General features: G+C 50.6%; 1 long non-coding RNA gene across 1 annotated transcript; it reads left to right on the top strand.

The window, feature by feature from the left end:
* The first annotated feature begins 1,174 nt into the window (after positions 1-1,174).
* LOC125176080 (uncharacterized) lies at positions 1,175-2,670 on the top strand. Its single transcript, XR_007156114.1, has 3 exons — positions 1,175-1,291; positions 2,247-2,345; positions 2,634-2,670. It is a non-coding gene; the product is annotated as an uncharacterized LOC125176080 (long non-coding RNA).
* The last annotated feature ends 6,297 nt before the right edge of the window (positions 2,671-8,967 follow it).

Here is an 8,967-nt window from a genome sequence, read left to right as displayed (position 1 = left end):
CTCGGGTGCTGGGCTGCAGCCTATTCACTTGATTTGTCAATGGCACCTCTTTTTTTTTTTTAATTTTTTTTTCAACGTTTATTTATTTTTGGGACAGAGAGAGACAGAGCATGAACGGGGGAGGGGCAGAGAGAGAGGGAGACACAGAATCGGAAACAGGCTCCAGACTCTGAGCCATCAGCCCAGAGCCTGACGCGGGGCTGGAACTCACGGACCGCGAGATCGTGACCTGGCTGAAGTCGGACACTTAACCGACTGCGCCACCCAGGCGCCCCTGTCAATGGCACCTCTTTGGTGTCACTTCCCCTGAGCCCAGATACCTATCCGCTTGGCACTGATGAGCAGCCTCTGGGAGGTATCGGCTTCTCACTGGGGACCCTGAAACCAAACCCTTCCCAGAAGACTCTGCATCCTTTCCAGCTGGAGGGCGGGGGCCGGGGGAGAGGCCGTGGTGGTAGGCAGGTGTTCAGGGAGGGCTTGAGGAATTTGGCTTTGTTTGGCCAGTTGCGGGGAACTGTGTGAATACTTGGGACTGTTCTGTCTCTTGCCTTTCCTCCATCAGGATGCAGCATCGCACAGCCCACGTGCACCAGTGAAGGATGGAAACGGAGGCTCGGAGGGGACACAGGCACTTGAACGCACATCGGCGTCACCTGCTCCACAGGTAAGGCTGGGTTTCAAACAGGAGGAAAGGGAATTAGCCTCATTTTGAGCTGTGCGGAAGCTCAGGCCATTGTGTCCGGGACTCTCATGACCTTCAAGAGCTTCCCCAGGGAGGGTGCCTCCCTGTCATGGAGCGGGGACCTCCGGTCCCTAAATGATTCAGCCTCTGAAGATAGAGGCAGCTGTCCTGGGCTCGATCCTGCCAGGAGAGGGCGGCTGAGCGGTGTTCAGGATATGGGAAAGTGTTGTGAAAACACGGTAGCTTCCATTCCTAGAAGTCCCCAAAGGAATGGTCCGTGAAACCTACCTGGCATCTTAAAACCAAGAGCAATTCGACTTTCAGACACTGTTAGCACACCTTCCTGATGCCCTTTCTAGGAAGGAGCTTTGTTTGATTAAGTCCCACACCTTGGGCGGGGGGGTGGGGGGGGATGCTTTTCGAACAGGAATTGCTTTTCCAAATCCCAGAGAAGTAGGATTAAAATCGGATGTTCTCTCTCCTCGAAAAGGCTGGTTTTCGGATGAATTCAAAGATGACTGTCTATACAGAGTGGGGAGCAAACTGAAGAAATGAGGCACACACAGGGCCGTTTTCCCCTACGGTGGTCCCTCAAGGGCATCAGAGCTGGTAGGTATCTCTGGGGGCAGGGCCAGGAATCTGCATTCCAATTGAAACGAAGGCACAGCATACATTCAGTAAAGGGCACACACCTTAAGTGTATAACCCAGTGGATTTTGACATGTGGCTAGAACTGTATAGCTGCTATCTAGATCAAGACAGAGAACACTCTCAGGGGCCCCCAAGACTCCATCAAGCGGCGAAGTGATTAACCCACCTGTCCTCGGCAGTGATCAGCCACTGTGATTTTTGTCACTGCTAGTTGGTGTTGCCTGTCCTTGAACTTAACGCAAAAAGAATTGTACATCATACATGCTTTTGTGTCTGGTTTCTTCTGCTCAACATCATGTCAGCAAAATTAATCTATGTTGTGTGTACCAATAGTTTTGTTCCTTTTATTGCAAAGCAGTATTCCATTGTGTGAGTATAGGACAATTTGTTTAGCCATATTCCTATCGATGGGCATTTGAGCCGTTTCCAGCTTCTGGCTATTATGAATAAAGCTGCTATGAACATTCTTGCACATGTCTTTTGGTGAACATATGCACTTGTTCTCTTGGGTAAATATCTAGAGTGGAATTGCCTGATCGTAGGGTAGGTGTGGTGGCTAACACAGGATTCTCTTCCTTAAGTTTCTGGTTGGGGTGGGGCCACGAGGGGGGATTCTTGAGGGGATTTGGAAAGTGGAAGGGAATCAGCAGTCCTTCTGTAGCTCACACATGTTGTGGCTGCTCCGCTGACACCCCTTGCTGACAGGAACAAGCAGCTGGTTCCTCCTCCTGAGCCACGTGTGTCTGTGTTTAGCTGGTGGCGAAACACTGGCTTCTGCAAAATACCCACATCGTCGGTGACAGACGCAGCCAAAACTGACACGGGTTTCTGGGATTCAGAAATTCATCCTTTGGTGGGGGGGTGGTTCCGGTTAGAGCTTATGGGGTCCAGCCTGTTCCTTGATCTCCCCCAGATCTGCCTTCTGTTCCTGGCTGTCTGACCTGTGGCATCGAAGCTCCAACTTGAGAAGCAAAGACCAGAGTTTCCCAAGAGTGCTTAACCAGCTCCCACAGTGAGTAGGGCTGAATCCCCGAGCACCTCACCAAGAGTGGTTCTCTCCCCTGGTTGACCCTGGCTGACACCAGCCAGGTGTTTTCTCGCTCCATTTGAAACTGCCAAATATCTTTCTCAAGTGACGGTGCCTACCTAACTCCCTCTGGTTGTCCCTCGTCCTCGCCAGACCTTGATGGTTTCATCCTTTTAAAGGTTACCCTTTCTGGTGGGTGGTGAATCTGCATTTTTATTTTTATTTATCTATTTATTAAAAAAATTTTTTTTGATGTTTATTTATTTTTGAAAGAGAGACAGAGTGAGAGGCGGAGGGGCAGAGAGGGAAGGAGTCACAGAATCCGAAGCAGGCTCCAGGCTCCGAGCTGTCAGCACAGAGCCCGACGTGGGGCTTGAACTCACGGAGTATAAGATCATGACCTGAGCTGAAGTTGGACGCCTAACCGACTGAGCCACCCAGGCGCCCCTGAATCTGCATTTTTAAACAAGCTCCTCTTGGGATTCTCATGAAGGGTGAAGGCTAAGAAACTGGGTTTGGGAGAAACCCTTGGCACCTGAAGGAAGCCAGTTTGCTTTTGAATGATCGCTTCGCCACTTACTGGCTGCATGATCTTAGTTGACTTTTTATCTCTCTGGGCTTCAGTTTTTCCATCTATAAAATGAATTATTAATCATCACTAACAAGTATTGAGTGCTTACCAGATGCCAGACACTGTTCTAAGCATTTTATGTGTACTAACTCGTTGCACTCTCCCGACAAATGATGAGGAGGGTGCTATTATTATCTGCAACAGAGAGATGGGGAAACCGACTCTCCGGGATTCAGACCTAGGCAGTCTGGCTTCCATGTTTTTTTTTTTTTTTTTGCCATCTGCCATTCCTCTGTTGCAGAGCAGCACAGAGATGAAATGGCCACGTGGAAGTCAAGGCTCTGCAAAGGGCAGCACAGTATTGATTCTTCTTCTTCACTGGGTCTCAATGGTAAATTCCCTCTCCGTTCTATCAGGTATGCAGAAATCATCTAAACAAACAAGCTAACAAAAAGGCTAGGCACAGTCATGATACAGGCAGCCAGAAAGGCAGGATCTTCCTGGGATCCAGAACAATCCAGCACTATCCAGAGAAGAGGACACCCATAGGGATCCCTGCCTTGGATTCGGACTCCTTGGCAGGTAGGAGGCTTTATAGGGGTGTGTCAGGCTTTACCTAAGTGTCAGTCCGTCAACTCCCTTCACTCTGACTTTGTACTGAACAAAGAACCTTCTGGTATTGATTTCCTTTCCCAAAAGTCTATCCTTCCTGAAAGAGATTGTGCTGACCAGTCAACCTCAGGATTCCCGTCTGCCGGCTGGTTTCATTTCTCAGTGTAAATTAATAAACCGCCTTCCAGGTTCATCAATCAGTCTCGTATGAGTTTGTTTAGTGTAGGTCGTTTCCCCCACACCTCATCACAACGGCCAAACTCCCAGGGAGAGTCTGGGAGGCAAATACTACAAAGTAGTATAAGGGAGATGTCCAAATAATGGTATAAAAAGATATGCTGCGAGACCCAAGAGGATGGAGAGAGGACTTTTGTGTAGAGGAAGGGGGCATCAAGGAGGGCTTCCTGGAGGGGGAGGACATTGGCACAGGACGAGGGACACTATAGCATAAAAATGTAGTTAAAAACACAGGCCCTGGAGACCGCCGACCTGAGTTGAATGTCTATCTCTCCCACTTATTGGCCGTGCGATGTGGCCAAGTTACTTTATCTCCCTTAGGCCTCAGATTCCTTATTTCGAAAGGGGGCAACATGAGAGCAGCTACCTTCTGGGGTGGCTTTAAGGATGAAATGATTATATATATAACACATATAGCTCTGAACACAATGCCTGGCCCTCAAGCAACACTTGGTAAAAGGCTGTCATTGCTGTTGCCTGTATTACTACCCCAAATGATGTTTTCATTGAGGAGAATTCTAGGACGAGGGTCCCCGTTGGGGCCTGTTGTATCCCCAGAGGTGCTTTGGTCTCGGAGGGAGCGGAGTCTGTGTTTGCTTTAAGATTCAGAGGGCTCTTTGCCGTGTAAGGCTCCTTCCTTGAGAGTGGTCACGGCCCATCCTGTGGTTTCGCAGCCCACGAAGGGAGCTGCCTGTACAATCTATAAGAACCCATCAGCCTCAAGAACATCAGTGGTTTCTGAGTCACTGTCAGGCCATTTCAGCTTCCAAGCAGAGACTCCCAGGGCATGCGCACCCTCTAGGCCTTTGCTGCCCTCCTCTGTGTGGGGAGGGGGAGGGCGGGCGTCAGGAGGCAGCCTGCTACACCCACAGCGGATCCTGGCTTACCTTCAGGCCCTGTCTGAGGCCCGGTGTGGCAGCCAGTGAGGGCTGCGAGAGATCAGCACTGGCTTCATGGCTTTCCCAGAGGGAAGGATGCTCTAGATTGCCTGGCTGGGGGCTCCGAAGCCCAGGCCTCCTGCTTCTTTGTCCAGTATGTTCTGTCTACAGATCCTGAGGGGCCTTTTATAGTCTCCCCTCGGGTTTGGTTCTAGCCAGTGCAGGGAGGAAGGGTGAGTCCATCATATATGCGCTCTCCTGCCAACTGGAGATCCCGCTTATCTCCACTTCCCTTCCCCTAGCTTCTCCCAGTGAATTTCTGATATCCCTGCACCCTACCCCTGTAGCACCAAGGAAACGGTTCCAGATTCTCTCTGCTTCTCTTTGCCTTTCCCCACAACAAAAGTATAGAGCGTTCCATTGGCCCCAGCTCTTTCTTGTTCCTCTTTTCATGGGGGAGCTGGACATCTGGAAAATCCTGTTGCTTTCATGAGCGTGCCTGTGGGGGTGTTTGGGTGAGTAGGGCTGGGAGACACAGGCCCATGGCAGAGTGGAAAGTGATGCTTCTCTCTTGTTTCAATCAACGATGCCTTCTGAACGAGGTTCCCACCCCCATTCCTATGACTAATAGTTGATACTCAACGCAGCCCAATTCCAGAGCTCATGCTCTGTCTAGAGCTTGGGGGAGCCCCCTCAGGGAGGCTGGGTGGGGTACTGGTTAAGAGCACGGGGCTCTGATTTCTATCCCAGCCCTGCCACTTACTCCCGATGTGAAGTTGGGGGAATGGCTTAATCCCTCAGGGCCTCAGTTGACCCAGATAATGGATGCTAATCACAACGCCTGCTCTCATAGGGTTGTTAGGAGATTCAATGAGAGAATAAGTACGAGGCACTTAGAATAGTGCCTCAAGGTGGTCAGTGCTCAGTGAACATTGGGTACTATTGATATTTACTCTTTTGGGGGGGGGCAGCCCTTGGTGTCAACAGCATTCCCCAGCCCGGTCCTTAGCCTCGGAGATGCAGAGGTTGTCAGTGCACCCACGGCACTCTGTTTCTACCAAAGTCTATACCGAAGTCGAGTTACCAATACACGATTGCTTCATGAGCGTGGAATTAGAGCTGAGTGGAGCATCCGGAGGCTTTCAGGGCTGAGTGCAGTGGGGCCCAGGGCTCCCGTTTCTATCACAGGGACTGGCTCAGAAGCTCCCTGTTCTCTGCATGGTGGAAGGGAGGCTGATCTGGTGGCAATGGCTTCTGACTCCAGCATCCACCAGGGATGAGGGGCTGACCTGACAGGCTGGGGCAGCCCCCTCTCCCGGGTGCCTCTTGGGTGGCTTTAGGATTCACCCTCGGTTACAGAAAGGTCTTCCCAGAGCAAGGAGGACTCGTCTTCATTCAGGGCTTCACCCAAGAAGCTCCCCACCCTTGTCGGAGCTGTTCTGAAGGCAGTGGGAGATACCCTGAAAGGTCACCAGTAAGACTCCTTCCCCTCCCTGTTTACTCTGGTTCACTGAATAGACTTCCTTCCTGCAGCTCAGAGTGTAATCAACCAAGCCCCTGCTTGGACAAGCCCGGCCAAGCGGGGCAGGACACCCGGCTGACACTGATGTGCATTTATCTGGACGCTGCCTAGAGATCAGTTCTCTGGGGTAGGGCTTCTGGGACAAATGGCCAAACTCACCCATTATACAGTATTTTGGGTTTTTTTTTTTCTTCCTTATTTATTTCTCTTTTAGGTTAGGAGCACTTTGCAATCCTCGTCAAAATGATTTCATGATTTCCTCTTTGCTCTTCAGTAATTAAATCATTTTTGGTGACAACAATAGCTGCTATTCATCATGTTTTATTTGTTTATTTTAAGTAATCTCTACACCCAACATGGGGCTCGAACTCATGACCTTGAAATCAAGCGTCGTGTGCTCATCCAACCGAGCCAGCCAGGTGCCCCTAGTTGCTATTTGTTAGCTAGGGTACGAGTTGGGTGATTTCCTTACGTTATCTTGAATCCGTCCAACAGCCTGCTTCCAATTTCATACACAAGGAAACTGAACTCAGAGGAATCAGTAAGATCACTAAGTGGCCCAATATCAGTGTGGGAATTTGGTTTTGTTTTGATATTGCCTAAGATGATTCGCATCTTCTCCTCAGTTGAAATGAAAGAGAAAATGTTTGCTTATCTTTTGACTTCCAAAATAAGCTCATTCAAGACCCCAGCCGGGAAAACCAAACATTTTGATTTACAGGAGACCGGATCCTGAAAGGACAAAGAAGTTTGTGTTTTGTTTTGTTTGTTTGATCGTTTGGCTGATCAGAAAGCAAAGCCCTTTATACGAATGGCTCACGAATGGCTCGCGGTGTCTCCACATATCAAAACTTAGGAGGGGACGAGGGGCAGGAAAGAGTGGGTTCACCTTGCCCGGAAAGTGACAACAGGGTGTGGATGGCGGGTCCTGGCTGAGGTTATCTGGAGGAGGTTTGAGGAAAGAGCTCAGTGCTGGGGTGGAGGTAGGGTAAGGAGTTGGGGGGGGGGGGGTTGGGGGGCAAGGGGTGGGGGGCCTGCACTGGAAGGTGGCCCTGCTGAAGACCGGCCACTTGCTTGTGCCCAAGGATGGCTTGGTGCAGCTCATCCGAACTGCCTTGTTTGCCAAACCATTCTTCCCCGATCTAAATACACACACCCCCTTGCGACAAAAACATCCACAGGGTGGACCCTGGATATCCAGACATGATCATGGGAGGGAAAAGCCCCCCAGCACCGGTACTTGTATGGGAGGCAAGAGATCCAGTTCAGTGCTTGCCTCTTCCCTCCGATGCAGTAATGTCCCATGGCTGGTGTCCCAGGGCCTGGACTGGCCCTCACCAGTTGGCTGACTGGAACTCTAGCCTCTGAGCGGTTTTGAGCAGTTAAGTAGTGTCACCAACTGGGGACCGTGGAAATCAACTGCTGCAGCGGAACGGTGTGGGTCTGGAAGGAGGTAACGTCCGGGTGAGAGATGATGAGCGTCTGAGCAGGACAGCGGTCAAGGATGGATAGGAGGTGTATTAAGGGGTAGGATCAATAGGACGTGACTGACATGGGCCCAAGTCCAAATGCCTTCACTTAGCTGGCTGCTCCGGCTTTGAGCCACTACCATGGCCAGTCTCTGCTCTAGCTCGTTCCTGAATGTTCTCCCTCTGTCAAGGCTCCACGCCTTTGGATGTGCTGGGCTGGCTTCTGCCTGGGTTTCATGGTCTGACTCCCTAACTAAAGAATGAGTTCCTTGAGGGAAGGCGCTGAATCTCTTCTCTCTGAATCCCAGCCCGGCCACGAAGCCTAGTGCACCCCGTCTATTGGTTGAGGGAATCAATCAATAAAAAGAGACGCAGGGTGAAGGGGAAGGAAGGAAGTAAAGAGCAAAGGAATGAAGACGTCGGGCGCCCCGTCAGACCTTGTTATAATCAGTCCTCTCTCTGATGTTACACATCAATCCTCATCGGAGCGAGGCAGCAAGTGATGGGAATGGCATCTGCCTCAGCTAGCTGCTGGAACTCGAACCAGATAAAATGGGAACGCTTCAGAGAACATTCTAATATTCTGTCCCAACAATTTCAGCAAGTCTGTCGCATGACTAGAGGCAGTGCCTCCTACAGACATTGAGGCAGTGTAGGGTGGGGACAAGGGGAGCCCCTCCCCCGCCCCCCCCCCCCCCCCCGAGATAACACGATAAGGAGGACGAAGCCCCAGTGACCTGTGCCAAGTCCCGAGCTCCAGTCCTGGATGCATAGACAGCCCATGAGCTGGGCCTTTCGGACCTGCTTCTGCAGATTTACATTTTAAAATCTCTCTCTTTGCTTTGACTTTTTTCTCTTCCTCCCTTGCTATTCCCACACTCACTGATCCCCCCAGGTCCTCAGGAGACCAAAATGTAAGCCAGAGCAGGAGAGAGGGCTTGAATTAATTTCAGTGTCTTTGTGTCTTGCAGTAAGATAGAAAAATCTGACATCTTAAGGCCTGTTTGTCCCCGGGCGGCTAGATTTCCTTATGGTTGTTTCCATCAGTGAATTTTTTAAGACAAGATTTGTTTTCTCTAATGTCCGAATATCCGATGTTAAGACTGGGAGGGTTACGAGCACAGGTTTGGGGGTCGGGCAGACACTGAGACTTTGTAGGGTGACCCGACCTTGGTCAGATTCCTTCGAAGTCCCCCTCAAAGCTGCTTCTCTGGCCGTTTACGTTTCGGGAAACTGGAGAACCCAGTGCCATCTGCAGTCTGGCGATGGCCTACCATACCTGCAAGGATTTCATAAACGTATCTCATATTTCTTTGGT

The sequence above is a fragment of the Prionailurus viverrinus genome, chromosome D1, assembly GCF_022837055.1.
Source record: "Prionailurus viverrinus isolate Anna chromosome D1, UM_Priviv_1.0, whole genome shotgun sequence".
NCBI lineage: Eukaryota > Metazoa > Chordata > Mammalia > Carnivora > Felidae > Prionailurus > Prionailurus viverrinus.
This window is presented reverse-complemented; position numbering and strand designations above follow the sequence as displayed.